This window comes from Vigna unguiculata, chromosome 3, assembly GCF_037176805.1.
Source record: "Vigna unguiculata cultivar grain cowpea cultivar isolate G323 ecotype 2 chromosome 3, ASM3717680v1, whole genome shotgun sequence".
Lineage (NCBI taxonomy): Eukaryota > Viridiplantae > Streptophyta > Magnoliopsida > Fabales > Fabaceae > Vigna > Vigna unguiculata.
The window spans coordinates 45813184-45837632 of NC_140794.1; the positions used below are offsets into that span (position 1 = coordinate 45813184).

Here is a 24449-nt window from a genome sequence, read left to right on the forward strand (position 1 = left end):
TAAATTGTGACAATAATAAGGTTGATGTATATGTATTATTATGTTTATTTGTAAAATACCTGGTAATAAACCCGATGACAATTTTTATAGGGGTGTGAGTCACAAACCACCATTGGGTTTACCTGGTGAGTGTGATGGTGGGGTTGTCATTGTGAGATATGGACAAAGTCTCTAAGTGACATTCATGAAACAAGATTAATGCACAAGGTCGTAACATGCAACCACTGATTAGAACCTATAATGAATATCGACATTGTATGTGTTATTTACTTAAATCAGAGCGATGTAACTTAAGACAATTAAGCCTTTACATTTTCTTGGGTGAAAGTTTATAAGTACTAGGTGTAAAGCTCAAACTCAGAAGATTCTTTATACTGAAATATAATATTTTGTTTTAAGAGATAATATAGTTTTTTTTTTTAATTATGTGGGGATTGTTAGAAATGCTAGTATAATTTAAAAAATAATAATTAAAATAAAATATCACTTGTTAATAGTGTTTTAATTCCAAAGTTAAATACTATTTATGTATAAACATAAATAGTTTTTTTATTTATTTCATTGATTAGAAATTACTCTGGTTTAAATCATATTGATGGTAATTGACTCATGTGTCTCACTTTTCTATTTATAAATAACACATATGTGTATGGAAAAAACATAATAAGAAACACTAAAGTTCTTACAACAATATTTTATCTCATTCTTTTCTTGTGCTTCAACCTTTTTACACATCAAAAGAAGCAAAGAACAAAATCGCATGAAAATAAAAGAGAAAGCAACACTTGTAACCTATCAAAAAGAGAACATAACAGTTTAAGATAACTATTTTACAAGCAAAACAGAATAGATTTTGAGGATTTTACAAGGATAATCTCTTTCCTCATTTACCTTATCTTATTGTTTGTTATAAAAATTGTTTGATTGGATCATATCTTTTTATCTGTATCTCTATCTTGTTTTGGTTTATCATTTTTTTTTTCTAATCCCTCTAGCAAGTCAACATTATAAGTATCAAATCTAAAACACATTTCAAATACAAAATGAACGAGTTTGTCGAAATTGATCACCACATTAGAAGTAATCACGTGAAATAGGAGAACCTTTTCTTGAATTCTTTAAAAAAAATTTAAAATCACTTGTGAATGTATATAAACTTGTCTGAAAATTTTAAAAATCGAGATAAAACATTGAATCTAAAAAGTACCGACACATTTAATTAATTAAATAAAGTTCTTAATTGATTATTCTAACTTAACTTTTTGAAAAAATTGCAACCTCTTCCTGAAATAGGAAATTATTAATTTTTTTAATCTATTAAATACACTCATCAAATGTTTAAAACTGGTTTAACCATTTATGAAAACACTTAATGAATTATTTTGTTGATCTCTTTAAAAATATTTAGATCTCATAAATCTCTTTATTTTAATCAATTATTTAAGCTATATAATTGATTATTTCATTTTAAAAACCGTTTAACCAATTATATAAAAATGTAATCAATTAAAAATGCTGAAAAATATTTGAAGTTTGATTTTTCTTTGGAAAAACATTCTCTCTATTTAATATAGGTTATACGTGTCGAAACAAAATAAATTAGCAAATTCCTTATCTATATGAAGACCACAAATAAAATATAAAGAGAGCACTAAAACTCAAATTTTCAGTATCATCAAAACATCTTCATCCTCACTTTGATCTTTGAAATTCTTCTTTAAGATCAACAGGATCTCATAAATCTTTTGTATCTACAAATAATTTGATCTCATCGTATATTGTTTTTGCCTAACATTGAATCATTTAGACAACATTGAAATCATTTTTTTTTTTTATTTCAAAAGTCATGGAAGAACTTGAAAGAAAAATAAATAAATTCTAAGGGCACTTTTCTAATTTTGGAACTTATTTCTAATCTCCATAATCCAATGTATGTACAACCTTTGTCAGATATGACTAAAGGCGAAATTGTGTTCAATGATTATTGCTGTTTTATTGTTTTGCATTGCTATAAATTACCCAGATTTCACAACTTACATTATTTACGACCTTCAATTTAATTTGTTAAGAGTATCTATTTCCTAACGTAAATGTAAGAGAATATTAATATACACATTTATATGATTAAAAGATAAAAGAATTCATATAAATTAAAATGGTATTTGAGAAATATAATAAATATTCAAAATTCCCTATATAGTTTCTGGTGATAACATCTTATGAATAGTTTTATCATTTAATTCGGCACGCACGTGATCAAATCTTTAGATATTTGTCAACAAAAATGGAAACCAACGTGATCAAACAAAGTGAAGTCAATGGATGATCAATGGGAAACAACTTTGAGTTCACCACATTTAAAATTTAACAAAAGAAATCATTTAAAAAAATGAGCACCCTGAAAAAAATAAATCAATTTAGTTCTAAAATGAAAATGGTATAAACAAAACTATAAAACTTTATTTTTGAAAATTGGAAAAAAAATAAAATTGAAAACTTAAAGAGTAACATTAATAATACCTTACACATCTAGCAATAATCTTTACTTAATAAGTTTGTCACTTAAGGTAACATCTACTAAGGAGCTTTCCAACATCTCAATTATTTTTTTATTTGGAATGAGGGCGGTAAAACAACATGCATGGACTGAAATTATATAATAGAAACGATGTTTTGAAAAGAAAAAAACATCTATACTTAAACATTTTTTTATACTTTATTATCGTCAACTGATTTTTTTTCATGTGTGCAATAATTATTGTTATTATTCCTTAACTTTGTTAGATATTACTAGGTATACAAACATTAAATATATATATCTCATTTTGTTTGGAGATATTGAAGAGGAAAATTGGTAAGAAGGGCATGTTGGAAAATTTTCAAAATATGTGATATATAAAATAATATGAGATATTCACATGGTCAATTATTTTTATATATGTGATCTATTTGTTAATCAATTTTATAATTATTGCATAAATTTATTATAACAATTACTTCATATAATTTTATAAATTTCACATCTACTCTGTGTTTTTAATTATTAAATATGTTCTCTTGTACAATATACATAAAAGTTTAGAGGGTGAAAGTTTGAAACTAAAAAACACATCAAGAGATTTTTATGACATTGACAATGGCTAAATGTTAGTCTTTATTCATTTTTTCGCATTAGTTTTACATTTGGCATCAAAACAAGGTTAAATACATTTGTCTTGTTTTGAATCTATTGCAATTAACGAGGTGGTGTTAACCTATTATTGGTCGTTGTTGTTATGGGTACAAATGTCTTAGAGCATCGACACCATGGTCGGCTCAAAGGTAAAACAAGTAAAACACTCGCTTTAGGTCTCCAGAGAAAGAAAGCCTCAACAATATTTTTTTACCACTAATATTTTTAAATTTATTTAATTACAATATTATAGAAATATGTTTAAGAAGAAAAAAGGTCTCAAAAATAATATTTTATTACTAATATAGCTTTATTAAATTAATTGTAATTTTGTTTACGAGAATGATTAGTTTACTTTCTAATAATTGATCTTGATTCTATTTTTTCCTTTTATCTCTCTGTGATTCCTCTTGTTTCTCCTTATTTTTTTTTGTTCAATTCTAGAGTCCTTTTTAGGCTTTTGACCGTTTACATTCCTTGAATCTTATGTTGTCTGTGTACCAATCTTTTCATCCATTATGGTTAGTGTTTTTTTTATATTTGTGTTGTTGTTTTTATTCTATTTGTTGAATTTGTATTAGAAATAGAAATGTGTTTCTTTTACCCAATTTTATTTTTTGGTACTTTTAAATTTATTGGTTTCAAGAGCTTTTTTGCATACATCTTAACGAGGAATTGAAATTTTTCTACAAAATTATTAATTAGATTAAGGTTTAGCCTTTTTTTGTAGATAATAAATAAATTGGAGCATAATTCAAAGTTGGGTTTGCTGCAAAAAGATAATTTAAGTTTAAGAAAAAAAAAAGACTTACCATCGAGTTGACAAGAGGATAATTCAAATTTAGGAAAAAAAAAACTTACTATCGAGTTGAAAAGAATAATAAATTTTTAGATTATTTTTATTAATAATTAATCTTAAAATAAACTCTGTTGGTTTTTCAAAAAGTTAAGACTTGTGGATGAGAAAGAGACTTGAGACTTAAGACATTACAAGTCTACCATCAAGTTTACTTTCCTGATAATCAGAACCAAGTTTTATTGTTTTAACTCATTCATTTTATATACCTATCTTTAGTAGTGTTTTATATATTATAACTTTTTATTTTAAATAAAAATATATAAATATGTCAACTAGAAAATTTGAATCAGACTATTCAAAAATCCAGAAGAAGATGAGAACACATGCTTTAATTGTATCACAAAAAGGAGCTATGGATAAATTTGTAAAAATAGATAAGAAAAATGAATTTAAAAATAGAAGTGAGTACTCTTTGAATGAACAAGATAATAATAATAATATAGATATAGGTGAAAACAACAATAGGGAAAGAAAAATATAGATAATAACTGAGACATATTTGCACGAGGTAGAAAGGGTTTGGTTTTTGGCCTCGGCTATCAACCGAGGCATAAACTTCAATCTTAGGCCTCGGTTCTAGAAAATCGAGGCATAAAACCAATAATAATAAAAAAAAAGAACCCAGAAAAGTTGAACAACAATGATGATGAAGGAGGATGCAATATTGGACTCGTTTTGGAGAGCTAATCAATCCCACAAAGGGTACCTAAACACAAATGACTGCAAAAAAAAAAACTCAAACTTTACAAATAAAGAACCCAAGGACGACATGAACTTCACCAAAAATGCAAGAAGAAGAAGAAGAAGAAGAAGAAGAAGAAGAAAAAGCGGCGCAATGAAGAAATGAAGCCTCTGCAACTCTTCGAAATTTAACCCTAGACAGAGTTTTAGGCCTCGATTATTTAAACAACCGAGACATAAACCTTTGCGCAAAAAAAAATAATAAAAATGGCAATTTTGAAATTTTAACAAACTTATATGCGAAGAAGAAGAAGAAGAAGAAGAAGAAAAAAAAGCGGCGCAATGAAGGAATGAAGCCTCTGCAACTCTTCGAAATTTAACCCTAGACAGAGTTTTAGGCCTCGATTATTTAAACAACCGAGACATAAACCTTTGCGCAAAATAAAATAATAAAAATGGCAATTTTGAAATTTTAACAAACTTATATGCATCGGTTCTAAAATAACGGAGGCATATAGCATGTATAGGTTCCAATTCTCTAGCAACCGAGACATAAACCTCTGCGTAAAATAAAATAATAAAAAAAATAAAAATTTTGAAATTTTAGCAAACTTATATGTCTCGGTTCTAAAACAACCGAGGCATATACCATGTATAGGCCTCGGTTCTCCAGCAACCGAGACATATAAGTTCGCAAAAATTTCAAAATTCCCACCACAATTTTATAGGTCTTGGTTTCTTTAAAACCGAAACATATCACGCGAGTTAAAAAATAAAAACTACACTAGTGTAATAAATGGACAAAGTGAGAGAATGTTGAAAATTTCTCAAAAATGTTATATGTGGAATAATATGAGATATTCACATCGTCAATTAATTCAATAGATGTGATTCATTTGTTAATCAATTTTATAATTGTTGCATAAATTTTGATACCATAATCTCATATATGTAAAACATTTATTATGAGAATTACTTTGTGATGGAAAAAAAACTCTATAAATTTCACATATATTTTATACTTTGTATTGAGTAATCAAATTTGTTCTTTTATACCTATCCTATATTATCAAAGTTTAAAGAATAGAAATTTGAAACTAAAAATCACATAAAAAGCTCTCATATGACACTGAAAATAACGGAAGATTAGTCCTTATTATTTCTTCCGTATTACAAAATATGCTAAGATTTAATAATATGAAGATGTGAAATGATGTAAGAAGAAGAATTCACACAGATAAAACTCATTAATAATCGCCTCATCTTCAAGTCTGAACGTAAAAGTGAGGAGGAAACGATAAAGTTAGAAGACGAATATATTAATACCAACTTGCAGTTCTTTATTTGATAAATAAATTATTTTTGAAAAACCAGTGCGCCTCAATCCACGTGACACCATATTGATAATAGGACGAGTGTGCTATTAAAACAATAAAAAGAAAGAAAGTGATGTTTCATACACACAGCTTATTGAAAATACCAAACACCGTCTCAAACATTATGTGTTTATTTATTAATTTAGTACAATCTTAATATTTGTTAAAATTATCTAATATGTCAATATTGGCTAAAATATATTAATATAATCTCTTTATTTAAGTTCGTACTCACAGACACATGTGAATGAAGAGTTGATGTCATGTTGAATAATTTATCCATATTGGATTATCTAATTATGTTAGACAATAACACATTTGTGGTTTTATATATATATAAATATATATATATATATATATATATATATATATATATATGATATTAGTGTTTAATTTTGGTTATTATATTAAATGTAAGACTTTTGATTCACACTTAAATTACTTTTAATACACATTTATTTATATTATTACGTTATTATTTGTATACAATGTGATAATGCAAATGACACCTGACAAAAAGACATTACATTTATCCTTTTTAACAAATACTAGTGTAAACATAGGCGCTATCGCGCCTGTGTGTACGCATTTTTTGAATTATATTAATAATTGATGATATTGTAATGTTATTAATTTAATAAACAAAATAAAAGTATATTTATAAAAAATAAAATAAAATGTACGGAGAAAATAAGAGAAAAATAACTGTTGATGAATAATAAGAGAAAAAAAGAAAAAGGAGATAAGTAAATAATTTTATAAAAACTTGTAAAAGTAACCGTTAACTTTTAAAAATTTAATAAATAATTAAATTATAAAGGGTAAAGTTGGAATTATGAAATATGGACACAAAAGAGGGAATCCCCTTTATACATAGTTATAGATAAAAATTATATTAACAAAAATTAAAAAATTATATTAAATAATTCTGATATACAAAAATATTATATTAAATATTTATTTATTTTACTCTCCTAAATATTAAAGTAGCTGTGATCTCAACTCGGAAATTTCTTCCCTTAAAAAAAAAAATGTTAACTTTTCACTTTTCTTTTTATTCCACATTCTTTATCTACTCAATCATGAAATACAAGAAAACTACCAATATTAAAAATTGGTTTTTGTAGAATTTTGTGACACTCAATTAATACTAAAACAAATATCTAAGCTGATGTCTTCACGTTTGAACAAACTAGTTACCGTACCAACCAATTGTTTGTTTATGTTTATCCAAAATTTGGTACTTTATTTTGTTGTAGTTTGAAAACTCACCCCTTTCTGAAGACAATTGTTGGGGCACAGTGTCCATTTTGGGTGGCTTTCTTTTGTGCTCATCACAATGGCATCGAATCCTGCAACTTGCAACATAGAAAAGTACGCTGAAGAATGTGCAAAGAAGTCTCATTAGATATTTTAGTGTAATCGACGAAATAAAAAAAAAATACTTTTATGATATTTTATTCCTTTTAGCAATAATTATTAGGTAGATGGACACACAGTAGGCACTTTCTACGATATGGAGAATATGGTTCATGAGAGAGCCACCAATCGATTAATATATTCAAGTATTGGATTCTATCCGTTGTATATATTATAATCGCTCTTAATTAAATAATTAACCATACTTAATCTAAATATGATGGACAACATTGAATTACAACTAGAGATGATAAATAAACTCGTCTCCGTAGATATTGTCCGAACTCGTTCCTATTTTGACGGGAAATTCCCGCATTGACTGGGTATGAGTATAGGTATGGGGAATCTCCGACTTTTTCAATTGGGTATGTGGATGGTTATGGGATGTACATATCCCCGCTATAATACCCGTCCCCGTCATATCTCCGTCATCATTTAAATTATTAAAATATTCACAATTAATTAAGTAACCCTATATATATATATATATATATATTCAATTTTTTATTTATTCTAATTATTTGGTTTATCATGAAACTCATTCTCATCTCCAATATATTTTTCATCTTATCATAACATTTATGTAATTATGTTAAAATGATATATGTCAATTAAAAAAATTTTATGTCTCATATTTGAATATTTCTATTATTTTTTAATATTTTTATTTATTGTATATTTTCCTTTCACATGAGTATGTTTAATACTCTCAATTTAAGTGTTTAATAGCATAAACCTTTCATTTACTAGGTAATATAAAAAAAATTCTTTACTTATTTTTATTAATTGTTGTTTCATTTGAAGAACTCTTTTGCTTCGCTAAAACAATTATTTCTCAACCATTGAGTATATATATATGTTGATATTTGAAAAATGTTCTTAGATATCTAAGGTATTTTTCATCTTATCATACTTTTAATTATACATTTATTTTCCTTTGTGCGATTTCTTTCAATAGTTTCTCAAATTATTTCTAAGACATACATTTTTTAATTTTTTAATATTTTTATTTCTTGTTTATTTTCGTCATGTAGAATACTATTTCAATATTTTATCTAATTATTTTTTGTTTTCTAACTCATTATATCAGTCATACTGTAATTTTTCACTATAATTGTATAAATAACTTTTATTTGCTACAATATCAAAATTTAATGTAATTGTCATGAATATTTTTTATCATCATCCAATATATTTTGGAGTTCAAAAGATACAATATCCATGTTAATTTTTTTATTATGTTTATTATTTGTTATTTGCGTCATTTTGATTAAATGATGTATTATCATTTTAATTAATGTATAAAAAAAGAGATTAACTAGAATTTAAAAAATTGAAGTAAACAAACATTTAAAATATATTTTAATTTGAATATTTGTTTTCCTTTAAATTTTAAAAAAAATATTTTTAAATGTTATCAACTAGGTTTCATTAATGTTTGCAGTTTGCAAATTTAATAAATGTTTTAGTTGTCATGAAATTTTATTTGGTATTCCAATCTAGAATGTAAACAATTATAATTTATTTCAAAGTATTTGATATCGAAGAAACAACCATCCTCCTAATATTAAAGAGTTGATAATATTATGTTTCCTTTATTGTAATTTTTTATTATTTTATAAAAATTAATTAAAATTTATATTGATGTAGTAAGGAAATGAGTATGGGTATGGGTACGAGATTATACTCGTTACCCGGTGGGGATGGGGATGAGATAAAACTTTGATACCCGTTGGGTTTGAGTATGAGAATGGGGATGAATTTCTTTTGCGGAGATGGGTATGAGATAGTGAAACCCGTCCCCGTCCCGCCCGGTCCCATTGCCATCCCTAAGTACAACAACACCAGAACACCTTCTATTGAATCTAAAAATAGATTTATAATTAATCCATTTTTATAGGATATGTATATCTTTATCTATACTAAAAGATAAATTATAGAATTAAGAAATGAAATGAGAGTTACCAACACTAAAAAAACAACCAAATTTATTGATAACAAATAATTAGTCACTAAAGTGATCAATTTAAATATTAATTTATTCATTAAAAATTATAGATAACTAAACTAGTTTCAAAAGATTATAATTGATCTCTAAATTGGTAACTAAATTAATTTTTATTATGAATTGATCTCTAAATAACTAATTAGAAACTAATTTGATGACCATTGATTTGGTAGCCAAAACCTAAGTAGTTAATGTTAGTGATCAATTTAGAGACCATTTCATAATAAAAAATATTTTAGTTATCATTTTAGAAATTAATTATAATTTTTTGAAACTAGTTTAACTATTAATAATTTTTAATTTATAAATTAATATCTAAATTAGTTATTATAGTCATTAATTATTTTTTATTATTAAATTTGGTAATTATTTAAGGTTTTTATCGTACTGAATTATATAAAAAGAAGCTGGAGTTAAGCAACAGGACAGGGTAATTCTTTATTGTTGTCGTGTGTTCCAATTAATATTTTTTATTACTGATAAAAAAATTAAAAAATTAAAATGGTAAAAATAGGTATTATGATGGATTATTTTAAAAATAAAAAATGAAAAATATGTTTTTTGAAACAACTTTCAAATGTTTCTTGAGGACTAATTCATTAATTGAAAGCATACGAACAAAAATTAAATTTGAAGGAACATTAGTCAGTGAAGGAGTTGAAGGAGGTTGGTTGTTTATTCCCAAAAGGTGACAATGATCATGTTTATAGTGTTTCCTATTTTGGATTGGTAGGAAGAGAATTAAAATCTGATAGGCTGGACTGAAATATAATGGAAAAGAAATAAAATGGGGAAAAAATATTTTTCTGATATATTAAGGTGGAATAGAGTAAAGTTCCACGTATGAAAAAATAAATAATATAATATAATATAAAATAAAGATATTATATTATTATTTAGTTGCTTTTTAAAATCTATAAATATGATGTATACTTTTTAGCCACAATTTACCCGTTTGGTGTGGCAAATAGAAATTTCATATATACACTCCTGTAAAATTACAAAAGCGTGAAAAATTTGTTTGAAAAAATACAATATCAAAAACTTGCTCCTCTCTTTTACATCTTTCATGCTTAGTGAAGTTATTAACATGATACGGAGAGTTCCATTGACCTGAAAGGGTCTGAGGTAGAGAAAAGGGGTTTCTTCCTGTACCTCCAAAGAGTTCTACTGTACTTCCAAAACAATTTAAATTTCTTATAATATCCCTTTGAACCCTTTGACTATTAAGCGATAAAAATTAAAAAAAATTTTCGGTAAAATCCTTAACCGGCTTTCGAAATCCGGTTAAATCCTTAACCGGCTTTCAAAACCCAGTAAAATCCTTAACCGGCTTTCGAAATCCGGTAAAATCCTTAACCGACTTTCGAAATCCGATAAAAAATTTGTTTTCAATTAGATTAATATTACTAAATTGTTGTTTTGTTGTAATATATTTTATTAATATTTAATATTTTTTTAGTTATGAACTTGAGTTTTTTATTTATTTATTTTTATTATTTTTTGTTTTAATTTTTTATTCATTTTATTACTTTATTGTTTTATAAATTTTGTTATTTGTAATTTTTTTTATTCATCATTTTCTACACTTTTTTTAAAGTTTTATTTATTTGATGAATGAGTTTTTTATTTGTTTATTTGTAAGTTTTATATATTTGAAATAAATACAAAAAATTTCAAAATCAAAAATAATAAGTAAAGCAAAATAAAAATCGGATTTCCATTTTCGGTTTGTATAAAATAAAATCACTGATTATCATTACGACTAGAAGTCGGTTTGTATTAAAAACAATTTCAAAATAAAAATTAAAGACTTCACGAAATTCTTAATTTTTAAAAGTTTGTAAAACAAATATATAAATTAAATAAATATAAAATGAATCACAAAAAATATAAAAAAGTTAAAAATTTAAAAATTGAAAAGATTTATTATAACATTACGAATATCGAAACCAGTAACAAGATAAAATGGAAATCCAAATCCATTTTCTGAAAATAAATACAAAGCATTTCAAAATTAAAAATCAAAATCAAAAAAATAAGTAAATTAAAATAAAAACCAGATTTCCATTTTCGATTTGTATAAAATAAAATTTGTGATTATCATTACGACTATCGAAATTCAAATGTCAGTATATAAATATAAATTTTAAATAAAAAATCAGTTTATTGAACTGGACTTCCATTATCGGTATATAATTTTATTTAATGTAGTTATATATAATATAAAAATCTAAAATTAAATAATTAATATATGAATATAAACAAATTGAAATTAAATCTTATAAATAAATTAAATAAATAAATAAAAACACTAACAAATAATAAATAAGTAAAAATAATTTGAAAATAATTAAATAAAATTAATCTAGATATTATAAAGGCAAATACCTACAAAAATTAAATTAATAAAATTTTATTTAATGTAGTTATATAAAATATAAATAATCTAAAATTAAATAATTAATACATAAATTATAAAACAATTGAAGTTAAATTTTATAAACAAATCAAATAAAAAAATAAGAAAATTAAAATCACCAACATTACTACGAATGTCGCTTTTAAAAAAAAATTGATTTAAACAATTTCATAACCGGATTTCGAATGTCGGTATACAAAGAAAATAGATTTCGAATTTCGTTAAATCACTTAACCGAACTTTAAATACCGGTTCACAATTTCAAATCCGTTTGACACTATTCACCGAATTTCGAAAGTTGGTTAAAGATTTTACCGGATTTCGAAAGCCAGTTAAGGATTTTATCGGATTTCGAAAGTCGGTTAAGAATTTTACCGGGTTTCGAAAGCCGGTTAAGAATTTTTTTTAACTTTTTACTGCTTAATAGTCAAAGGATTCAGAAAGGTATTATAGGAAATTTAAATTCTTTTGGAAGTGTAATAGAACTCTTTGGAGGTGTAGGGAAAAACTCCCTAGAGAAAAAGGTAACAGATTTTGAGAGAAAAAACCATCAAAAAAACAAAAATATCCCTTTCAACAAACAATTGGGCTCAATTGTACCCAAATTAGGAGTCATAACGATGAATCGGTAAAGGATGGGAAAATATTTGTCAGTATACTCGGAATGCTGCATGAGGATGTATGCATAAAGATTTTTAATCTTGAAACTATATAAAGATGCATGGGATACGTTGCAAGGAACTGAAATAATGTAAATCTTGAACTTAATTTTCTTAGGTGGTTAGACAAATCAAATTGTTTGGTAAACAACTTTTTACAAACTGGGTGTGGAAAATTTTTTGGAAAATCTGTGGAGAAGTTTGAATAAAAATTATTCTCTTTAGAAGAAGAGAATAAGGTTTGTTTTAAATATTAATTGTAGAGCTCTTAGACATGTTGGAATTCAAGTATAAAATTAAGATCTTACATTAAATAAAGATGAGAAGAAAATAAGGTTTGGTCACTTAAAACGTTTGTAAGATAAAATAACTAACAGTACAATAAGTCCAAGTTGTTAAGCATGGGGAACAATTTGAGAAACTTTTACTTACTACAACTTGTTGTTTGTGACTTATAAACAATGGTCCCAGAAATTATATGATTCACAATGGTGGACTTTTCAAGTAAATCAATTTGTCCTACTATTGTACTATCATTTGTAATGGAGAAAGTGCTAATCTCAAAGGAAAAAGAATTGCTGCGATTGAAACTCTAATAGCTAAAGAATACATTTCATATGTTTTAGCAGCACCTACATGTCCAAGTTTTTTCTAGTTTGGGACAAATGCTAGAAATGGATTATTCCTTGTGTTTTGAAAACATGAGTTACACCATATCTTACTTTTTTTTTGGTGTGAGCTTATGTCAATTACAATGAAATGTACAAATTTTCCAATTGAATATGAGAGAAAAAGACTTACATTATGTTTTATATACGGAAATACAAATATTTTAAGACATATACCTTGAGGAAACGTTTCAAACTTCGAAGTTTGAATCAAATGAACCCAACAAAAGTTGTCGGAGAAAATTTGGGCATTTTTGGCCGCAACAAAGGAGAAAGAAAACAATAAATATATAATTTTTTCTCTATACGTTTGTTCAGTTTCTCATTTCTATTAGGCGTCACACTTGGATTCCAACTACTACAAAAATTGTTGGAATTGTCATATTTTTTTCCTTATCAAGTAAATAACATTGATAATATTGCTAACTGTCATGGCTCGTCTAATACAAAAAGCTAAGGTTATTTAGAAGGATGATTTAGATATGATTGCAGGTACTATTTGTTCAAGTGATACAAGTTTTTGTACTGCATTTTTCAATTAAGTTAAACGTGGTCCAAGATTTAGCACATGATTTGGTACTTAACCTTAGGGAGTGACATTATTTTGTAAATGGACACAAACACCCGAGTCATCATAAGATACATCTTCATGCACTACTACCTTTCTACAAGGGCACTTCTCCTTTTGTCCTGCCTTTGGCTTGTATCTTCTGCTTCTTTTTTGTTAGCAAAGGAAAGGAACGATCGAAGATGAGAAGAGAATGATGAGCCTTCAAGGTTACTGTTAAAATGCCTGCTAAAACGGTACATCAATCTAATAACATGGCAAAGGAGAGCAACGAAGCAGGCCATGCCAATCAGCAGGTAAAGCCCCCAAAAGCTTTTCAGCTCAAGTCGATCATTGCTTTGTATTGCGCCTTCTGAGCTGCAAGCCCTTCTTGTTAGCCATTTATCACGAATTCTCTGAAGATCACCACTCTCTGATAGTTTTAGTATGGCAGTTGACATGTCAACTGCTAGGGGAGATTCCCTTGGGAAGCCCTGTATGCAACATTTAAAACTTGTTCAACTTCCTGGCTACAATATGATCATCATATATAACTATGAATTTAGTACTTCTAAGATACACATGGTGTAGTAAAGTGGATAGAGATAGTCACTATACAAAAGCAGTGTGTGGGAGGAATAATGAGCTATGAGATGTTGAAATATGAGGTATACAGAAAGGAATATATGCATATATGTTTATAACCATCTGTCTTACTACTTTGAATGACGAGTTTTGTACATATGGTGAAGTTGAGAGAAGAAAAATGGATTTATACTTACAAAACCCCATCCACTCTTGGTGAATTCTTGACCAGCAATACTAAATTCACATCTGGTTGCTAGGAAGAGCTCCATGTATGCACGTTCATCTATTATTGCAGCAACGCCACCTCTAGCTGGTCCATCTTTTAAGGCTTTTTCATATTCTAACATGGAGTTCAGAGGAACAAGCCTGGATCTGTCCATGTGTAGTTCCGCAGTTATATAATTTTCAGTAAATGTATCCTTCACGAAACCAACGGGTTCATTACTTGCTATTAAGCTTTCAATTCCCTTAAATTGGGATGAAAGCTGTTCCACAGTTAGGATGGAGGTCAGGCTTGCAGTGTAGCTTGAGGTCAGTACCAAAACCACAAACAGCCATATGATTAGTACGAAACGACCAAGAGTGCTAACAGTCTTCTCATCTGCATACAAGGGGACCTCGTTAGATGTAAGACTTTAATTTACAACACCAATTTTCACCTTCAAGATTTGTTATTGATATGGCATTAAAGCACTAAAAAACAAGGAACTCTCCAACCACTTACTCTGTGTGAAAAATAGGGTTGAGAAGCTAAACCTGCAGAGATAGATGAATAAGATTCAGCAACAGTATGCAAGTGACATACGATGAACCAATCAAAGTAGTTAAGTAAACCATATTTTAAAACTGTGTTGCAAACTTAGTTACCAGATAATGGTGACAAATTGTCTTCTTGCGGGGCCTCTAAATTCATCGTTTGTACCACGCTCTAAAGTCCACACAACAGCTCCCACCACCAAGAAGAACATTCCTGTCACAAACCACATCATTGGAGTGAATGGTCTCAGGAAAGCCCAAGCATTGGATTTCAACTTCTTGACAGGGGCAACAACAACTAGCCCAGACTCGATATATGGCTGTGTAAAATCCACTATCTTTGCTCGGTTTGTACTAATGGTCAGGTCCCCCACCACACCATCGAATGCCTACACATAAAGAAGCAATTCCAATGCAGGAATTTAAAACTAACAAAGTAACATGATGCAAAAAAGACGATAAATTAAGAAAACGTGAATACTCACACCAATTGTGACCATTTGAAGAAAGTCTGAATGTGACGGGTTGGTTTTACCATCACCAAATGGAATAAACTTGAATGGTGTTGGGTAAGGCAACAAGTTCATTGCAGCAGTAAACACATCTATGCAATAACCACTAAACGTATCGGTGCCCTCAATTCTTGACACAATCTCAGGGAATGTAACTCTAACTATCACCCCAATTCTCAATTGTCTTCCATTGCTGGCAAAACTCCAACCACGTGGTGTTTGAGTTGTTTGACCAGGCCAGATGACATCGTATAGTCTTTCGCTAGAATTGGAATGAGTAGGAGCTTCCTCAGTGTGGAGGCCAGAGGTTTCTGACCAATAACCAATCCTCCTAATTCCACTGCCTATCACATTAATGATTTCATACGATTGATGCATTAAATTTCCATCTGAGTCAAACATCATCTGGCCTGCTAAACCACTTGTGTTAGACTCTAAAATCTTTTTAAGCAACATGCTGCCACTGACGAAGACCCTCATAGCATCTAGGTGAAGGATGTCCCCAGTTAACATGTTTATTACACTCGAAGCATTTGAAAACGACAAAGTTCCTCCATCCTTTAAAAGTGCATCAAGTGCATAAGCCAGTGCCCAAACAGTGTCATACGCGTAAAGACCGAAGATGTTTAATCCAAAAGGATCCTGATTAGGATTTTCTTTCTGGCTCAGTTTGGTCCATCTAGAAATAAATTTGTCCTTTATGTCTGAATCTGGTGTATGCATGCGCAGGGTGACAACACCTTGGATGTCATTGATGGCTGGAGATGTGAACAAGGATGGGTCTGAATCTAGTAGTGTGGTTAGCCAGTCTGTGGCTATCCACACATAACCACTTTGCATCATGCCAAGTGATTGAGCCACATGAAGTACTTCTACACCAAAAGAAGGGTATATGTGAAGGATTATCACTCTTGACTCCATTAAAGCTGCTATCTTAACTAAAGCACTGTTTATTTCTTCTCGGGTGATATTATATGGCCTAAAGGGCACTTTGTGTGATATTTTACGTTGTTTCTCTGCCAGCTTATCTCCCAAGGCAGCTACTCCGTTTCTTCCATGGTCATCATCTACGAAAATGGCTATGACATCTCTCCATTGAAAGTGATCAACAATTTCTGCCACAGCAGCCATCTGACGCAGATCACTCTGCGTCGTCCTCACAAAATATGGGAACTGCATTGAGGTCAGTGTAGGGTCTGTTGCTGCAAATGAAAGCAGAGGCACTTGCATCTCATTCGCTATGTGTGAAATCACATGTGCCATGACCGAGTACTGGGGACCAATTATGGCCACAGTTTCACTCGTCATCAACCGCAATGCTGCAATTAAAAAAAGAAAAACTCTAAGATAGTGACTAAGAAATATGTTTATGATGTGTAAGTGAAGAACGTACAAGCAATGATTCCCAGGAATCCAGTGGATAATTTGGTGTCCAACATTGAGATATTAAGCTTTGTTCCGCTTAGAATGGTTGCATTGGAATTTACATCATCCACTGCTGCTTGTATGGCAACTTTAGCCACTCTTCCAACTGTAGAGTTGAAAGATAAAATTGCCCCAATATTAATGGCACTTGGTCTTGTAGAAACATTGCCGGTTCCTTTTGAGGGAAAGCCACCGTAGAGGATGAGAAGGGCAAGAATCCAAACTTTGCTCATGTTATATTTTTTCACTGCCAACATGATGGGGAAAAGAAAGCAAAAATATTAGTAACATTTTAGTATTTGTGTATCTACAAGAAAAGAAAAGAAAAGGAAGTACATGGAATATCCTTGCTGTCCCCAGGTGAGGCATGGCGTTAATGCTTTTATAGGAAGTGTCATGCATGAGGTGTTTGGTGCCTTGAAATCTTCTGGTTCTCCTCAACAATGCAAATTCTTTTGAAATATATAGTACTATTCATAACTTTAATTTCCGTCATTAATCATGGGTTACAAGGTGGGTTAATACTTAATTCACCATTTTCACCTTCCTTACAAACTAATCCGGAAGTCACACTCTTCTTAAACAACTCATCCAGAACACCTTTAACACTGTAATACGTACTGTTTATATGCAGGGTAATGATTCATGGACTCTCCCATCTTTGTTCTACACCTACTTAACGTTAATACAATTATATTTTTGTTCTCAAATATAAAATAGTTTACCAAGAATTAAATAAAAGAGTAAGTATATAAAGTTTTTTAGGCGTTAAGGGGTTAGGGGTTAGATGGGCGGGAAGGGACCGAAATATCATAAGTTATATCTAGAACTTTGAAAGTGGGTTGAATCCCCACGCCAATACGGTCCACTATGGATTTGAGCCGAACTTGATTGAAATTTGTTTACCAATTTCAATATTGATTGATTTTTAATCTAGTTCACCTAGAACACGGTTCATTTAAGTTGAAATTATGGGAAGTTAGGTTCACTTACCAACTCGCAAATAAAGGATTTTTGTTAAGTTGGATTTTACATTTGGGTCACGTTAGGTTATTTGTTTAGTTAACACATAGATAATTTGTATTTTTGTGATTTTGGTTTGTATTTGGATTATATTAAATTTTATTTAGATTTTAATTAAAATTAAAATTTAGTTTTGACTATAAATAAATAAAAAAGTGTATTCACTAGTGCAAATTTTACATTTTAACTCGTCTTATATGCCTCAGTTGTCCAGAAACCGAAGCCTATAATGGTGCGGTGACATTTTTGCAATTCCAGACAACTTTTATGCCTCGGTTCAGAAAAAACCCAAAGCAAAACACGGTTATAGGCTTCGATTGATAAAAAACCGGGGCTAAAAGCTAGCATATGCCTCGATTATGGAGACCCGAAGCAAAAAATTTGCATATTTGGCCTCGGGTGACAAACGACCAGTGCCAAAACCAATCATATGCCTCAGTTATTAATTGAACCGAGGCCATATAGCTTATTTAGGGTTCAAAACGCGAACCCTTTTTCTTTTTCTTCTTCCCCATGCTCTCCATTTCTCTCTGCCACTCCATTTCTCTCTTTTCTCTCCCTGCCCTGTGCACCTCCACCATCCCCTCAACCTTTTTTTTCGTAGAACCAGAGCTTGCCGCCTCCGCGAGTCGCGCTCAAACCACCGTGACCAATGGCGGCCGCGCTTCCGCTGCCCAATCTGTGGTCGCAAGTCCGCAAGCTGCTGCTCCATGGTTCTCTCCCAGACGCGTTTCCGACAGAATCGTGGTGGTTCATGGTTGAATGCTGATGATTCAGATTTGCGATGGTGCGTGCTGCAATGGTGGAAATGTGATGGAAGTGGAAGAAGATGGTGAAGAATGGTGGTGCTTCTGGCGACGTGGGCATGGATGGTGAAGAAGTCGCAGGTGCAGTTTCAGATCTGGTTTGTGGATGCAGGATGACGAAGTGTGGTGGACAAGATTTGGTGCGAGAATGGAGCTCGCATTTCTGCAATGGTGGATGCTGGTTCGAACAAGTACCAGTGTTCTGCAGCGAGTTGTATGGCTTTGGTTCAAGCGTGACCCGAGGTAGAAAAACGCTTTATGGCTTCGGTTAACACACCCAAAACCAATCATATCTCCATTTTACCTCGTCCTTATATGCCTCGGTTCTAAAACCGAGGCAGAATAACAAAAACAACCAGGGCCGAAAGCCCTTACTACACTAGTGATTTTTTAATTAAGTGAGTTCATGAGCCAACCCATGGTGGGTCGAACTGGGTTCAAATTTTTTTTGTTGGCTCGCTGGTAAGTGAGCCAAGTTGGATTGACTCACTAAGTGATCCGGGTTAGGTTGACGCACTAAGTGATCAACCTGTTATGGATCGAGTCGATCGATTATCCATTTTGACATCTTTAATTATATCCCTCCTAGTATTTTGAAGAAATAAAGAATTTTCTTTATGGTAAATGTTATTATGTCTAAATATAATTTAATGTAAAGGAGTATAGATTATCTATAGACATCAATTTACTACTCTTAAGAATATTATAGTGGAAAATATTATTACATTTGAATATATTTGGGGGAAGAAATATATATATATATATATATATATATATATATATTATTGATAAAATTGTAGAACATTTTATTAATTTTTTAATATTTTTTTAGTTTTCTTTTGTAAAACAAAAAAATATTGTAATTAAATGTCATATATTAATTAATGTAACATCCCATTTAATAGTTTTTAAGCTATTAAAAAAAACATTATATCATGATCAAGCAAAGCAGATAGTCATAATAGGCCATACATAATGTTAATATAGTCATCCAAAATAACCGTATAAGTCGCAAACTATGAGTGTAGCCTATACTAAGGAAGAGATAACATATACATCCAAAAACTCTATTCCAAAGCATGAACAAGAACTACTATCAGACATCTCTAGCCATGGGTCAACTCTTGTCCAAGAGGGGAGTATCTTCACCTGGATTCTTCTCTGCTCACACCAATTCATAGGTGATCATTGCAAAAGAGGACATACACAAGAAGAACAAGCATAAACAAGAAGGGTAAGCTAACTAAAAGAAGAGAAATCATGCAATTCAATTATAATTATGAGCAAGTATTTTCACATCCATCAGAATTATTTAAACCACCACAACACAACACAAATACATGACTCTAGACTCAATATCCAGATTATTTAAGCGACATTGGATCTCTTGTTGGCTTGCACCTGTGAAGGTTCCCAAACTCTGCAGAGTTTGGGCTCAAGGGGTTATCACCCAACCACTCCCAAGATAAGTCCCCTTCGCGTCTATGACAGATCGGGTCCACAGACTAGGACCTTCTACTACTCTTCACGACATAATTCATTACACTCTACATGAGCCTTAATGGTTATTGGAGCGTCATGATACCAATCAAAACTGAGTCCTCATGTCCTTACATATACTAAAACATTTCCCTTAGAATTTCTCTTGAAATCCTAGTTCAACCACACTTCTCATATTCCAATTTCATACAATTTCACCACCTAGACTACCATTCATAACAAACCAAACATAATATGAACAAATACCACATTATCTCGTTTAAATACAACTTCATCCATTTAAAATAGAGAATTAATCATAACTCTATAGTGGTTCTCGCTCAAGGTAGAGGATCTCGCCTAGGCGAGAGGGCTATCTCGCTTAGACGGTTCACACTTGCCTGAGCGAGACTCCAAACAAAGGCAAATTGAAATCTGGGCAAATTCTCACTCAGGCTAAGTTGTTTCGCTTAGACGAGAGTGACTCTCGCTTAAGCGAAGCCAGCTCGCCTAGGCGAGGTTTCGCGCAGGAACATGGGTGGGTTTTCTGGCCTTTTCGCTCAGAGGAGAGTTGCTCGCCTAAGCGGAAAATACCAGATTTCCAATCTGTTCCCACATGCAGAATCCATGAAATTTATGCCAACAACCCTAATTCAACACAAATAGGTGATCCAAGCATCGAACAAACACAAATTCATGCAATCAAAGGTATCAAAGATAATTATATATGAAATTTTAAGCAAAACAGTCAGCTTCCCTTACCTCTAGAAATCACTAACTAGCAAGAACACTTTCAACAGGGGGCACCTCAATTGCACAACCTAAGGAGCTGAAATACAGGTTCACAAAGTGAGAATAGGATCTTAATTTGGCTTAGCAAGAATGGAGCTCTAGAATTCGAAATTGAAGAGAATTGGGGAAGCTGGAATTAACTTACATGGAGGAAAAGAAAATTCAGCTGGAGGAGGAGGTTTCGTTCAGGTCTCAGGCTCGCTTACAACAACAGGAAGGGAGGATGAACCAGACTAGAAGCTTAAGTCCTCTAAATAGAGAGAAATGAGAGAGATCAGGAAGGAAGGAAGAAGAGTTTCTGAGTTGGTGGGTGGTTTTTCTATGAAAGTGCAAAGGAGAAGAGAAAGAGAATAAAAGGGGTATCACAGTTAAGATTATATATATATATATATATATATATATATATATATATATATATATATATATATATATATATATATATATATATATATATATATATAACATAAATATTCACAATGCAAGTTACACCTTATATAAGATGAAAAATATTCCTCAACAACATTTTATCAGTTAACAAATAAAGATTAAAACATTGAAAACAATATATTAGCCACATTTCCCAATGAACTGCTTAACCACCTTATGACACATTAGGAATGACTCATTTGTTTAAGCATGTTTCACCTAGAAACTAATATACGTTATGCAACCGTGATAATCCATTCATATATACTTAAAGTATTATATATAAACCTCCTCCAATTTCTAACTTGACCAAGCGTCCAAATTATCAATCAATCAATGGTGAGAGGTCATTGTAAACATTACACTCTGACTACACGTTACGTAGCGAAGTGTCACCATTTGAACGATATCCAACCTAAGAGTCCCTAAAAAAAGCACACAAAGAAGAAAATACGAAACAATGTATACATAGATTTGTCAATTTGACCTATGGTCCATTGGATCAATTCAAACCCATCCTAGAATAAGTTCTCTTTTAAAAGACCACCAAATGAGGGAGGATAAAGAAAAGAATAAAGATAGTTTAATCCATTTTTTTGACCCACTTTTAACCCACTCCTTCAATCACCATTAGATCATTTATTTTGATTTTTTCAAGTAATGTGATGTGATGATCTAATGGTGATTGAAGTGGTGGGTTAAAAGTGAGTCAAAAAAAGTGGGTTAAACTATCATTGTCCTAAAGAAAAATCATCTCCAAAAGTCTCCTATCAAAGAGGGTTAGGATTAGGTCTAAAGTGAGTTTGACTCTGTTACAAAACTTTAGGTAATTCTTTAAAACAACACTTTCAGCCTAGGTTAAAGGTCGAGTTGTGTTGTCTTGTCTTGAAGGTTAACCTTAGTCCGCTTGAACTAAAGTTTGAGTCGTCCAAATAGAAGGTTGAACCGAGTCGACCCACACAAAAGTTATTGTCGAGCTAACATGGGACGAAGGTTATCAAGTCGGCTAGGTCAAAGTTCGAGATGAACTAACTCAAGCCAAAATCCAAAACAATCCATCATAATTCGAAGATTGAGATAGGATAGCCTATGTGAAGGTAAAGATCAATCGACCACAGTGAAAGATCGTGAAACACCGGTCTGGGCTAAAAGTCGAGACAAGATGGACTAGGCCAAAAGATTGAGACAAGTCTGCCAGACCTAATGGTCAAGACAAGTCAACCAAGGCAAAAGGTTGAGACAGGCATAATCAAGGATTGACGATCGAGTCGAGCCGACTTAGGCCAAAGGTCGAGATGAGTCGACCCATTCTGAATGATAAGACAGGCTAGATCAGGCCGAACAACATGACAGGTTGGTCATACTTGATGGCCAGGAAAGGTCCAGCCAAGCCTAAAGATCAAGGCATGTTGGCCTGAGACGAAGGTCGAGACAGATTGAGCCAAACCGAAAGTCAAGATTGACCGAGTTGGATCGAAGTTCAAGACGGGTCGGTCTGGATAAAAGATTGAGACACGTGTTGAAGGTCGAGACGCGTTTCTCGAGTCGAAGCTCGAGTAGGCCAACACGATTTGAAAGCCCATACGAGCTTACTCGTGTCAAAGGTCGCGATGTGTTATCTTAGGACGAAGGTCATGATGAGTTGTCTTTGGGCCATCTTGGGTTGAAATTTAAGACGTGTCGTCTCAGGTCAAAGACCAACATGGGTTGTCTCGAGTCAAAGGTCGAATGTGACCATGCGAGGCCAAAAGTCAACTAGCCATCTCATGCTGAAAGCCAAAACAAATTGGTCAAGTTCGAAGGTTGAGATGTTTCAACCCGGGCCAAAGGTTGAGACTAATCAAATCGAGGCTAAGATCGAGATGTGTCGTCAAAGGTCGATGTTCGACATCCCAGGTCGAAGGTCTTGACAAGCCGTCTCAGGTTAATGCTTAGGATGGGTCGTCCTGGACTATAGGTAGAGACATGTTGTCCAGACTGAAGACCAACACAAGTTGTCGGGGATCAAAGGTCTAGATGACTTGGTTTGGGTCGAAGGTCGAGATTGGTCGGCATGAATCGAAGGTTTAAATGTATCCTTTCAGGCCGAAGACGGGTTATCCTAAACTAAAGGTCGAGATAGATTGACCCAAGTCGAAGGTCAAGAGATTGTCCCCTTCGAATTGTCATTTTTTAGAATGAGATCCATTCACTTGTTGGCTCCTGAGCCTAAAATGGTTATAAATACATATTATTGTAGGAAATACTTTCATCTCAAAATCACTTTTGTTTATATACTCTTTAAAAAATCCTTAAAAGTAAACTTCCTCTCATGATGATTTAAAGATCATACACATGTCAACTATTAGATTAATCTACCTCAAAGATATCTCGAACAAATTCAATAAAAAAAATATTTTACAATCGAATCATCACATCTTTCACACGTTTAAAAGATCTAAACATTATATAAATACACTTGGAGTGAAAATTGCCTGTTAAGTTTCTTCCAATACTCTCAGTGAATTATCAACAATCCATATAATTCCATATAATCTATCACCATTCATTGTTAATCACTACATCAATAACATCTCCCTTCACCAAACATCCAAACAAAAAAAGAAAAACAAACTTTAGTATGAATTAAACACTTACCAAAATTTCATTTTGACTGGTCAAATATGTTTGTTATCTAGTTGACTACTTTAGATTTTGACAGAGTAACAACCATAGAAATCTTTTCTGGACTTAGAAAAAAATGTATACTTCTTTTTAAAAAGATGAAATTATGAATAAAATAAAATAAAATAAACTCTGCCCTTTACTTATAAATATTTATTTCTTTATTC

At 31.1% G+C, this 24449-nt stretch overlaps 1 pseudogene across 1 annotated transcript; it reads right to left on the minus strand.

Annotated features, from left to right (window-relative positions):
• Positions 1–13577: 13577 nt before the first annotated feature.
• On the minus strand, positions 13578–17801 carry LOC114177538 (glutamate receptor 3.6-like; annotated as a pseudogene). The gene is made up of 7 exons (XR_014993569.1): positions 17429–17801; positions 17061–17339; positions 15641–16986; positions 15267–15544; positions 15124–15155; positions 14594–15000; positions 13578–14305 (listed from the first exon to the last, which is right to left on the minus strand). The product of XR_014993569.1 is annotated as a glutamate receptor 3.6-like (transcript).
• Positions 17802–24449: the final 6648 nt, after the last annotated feature.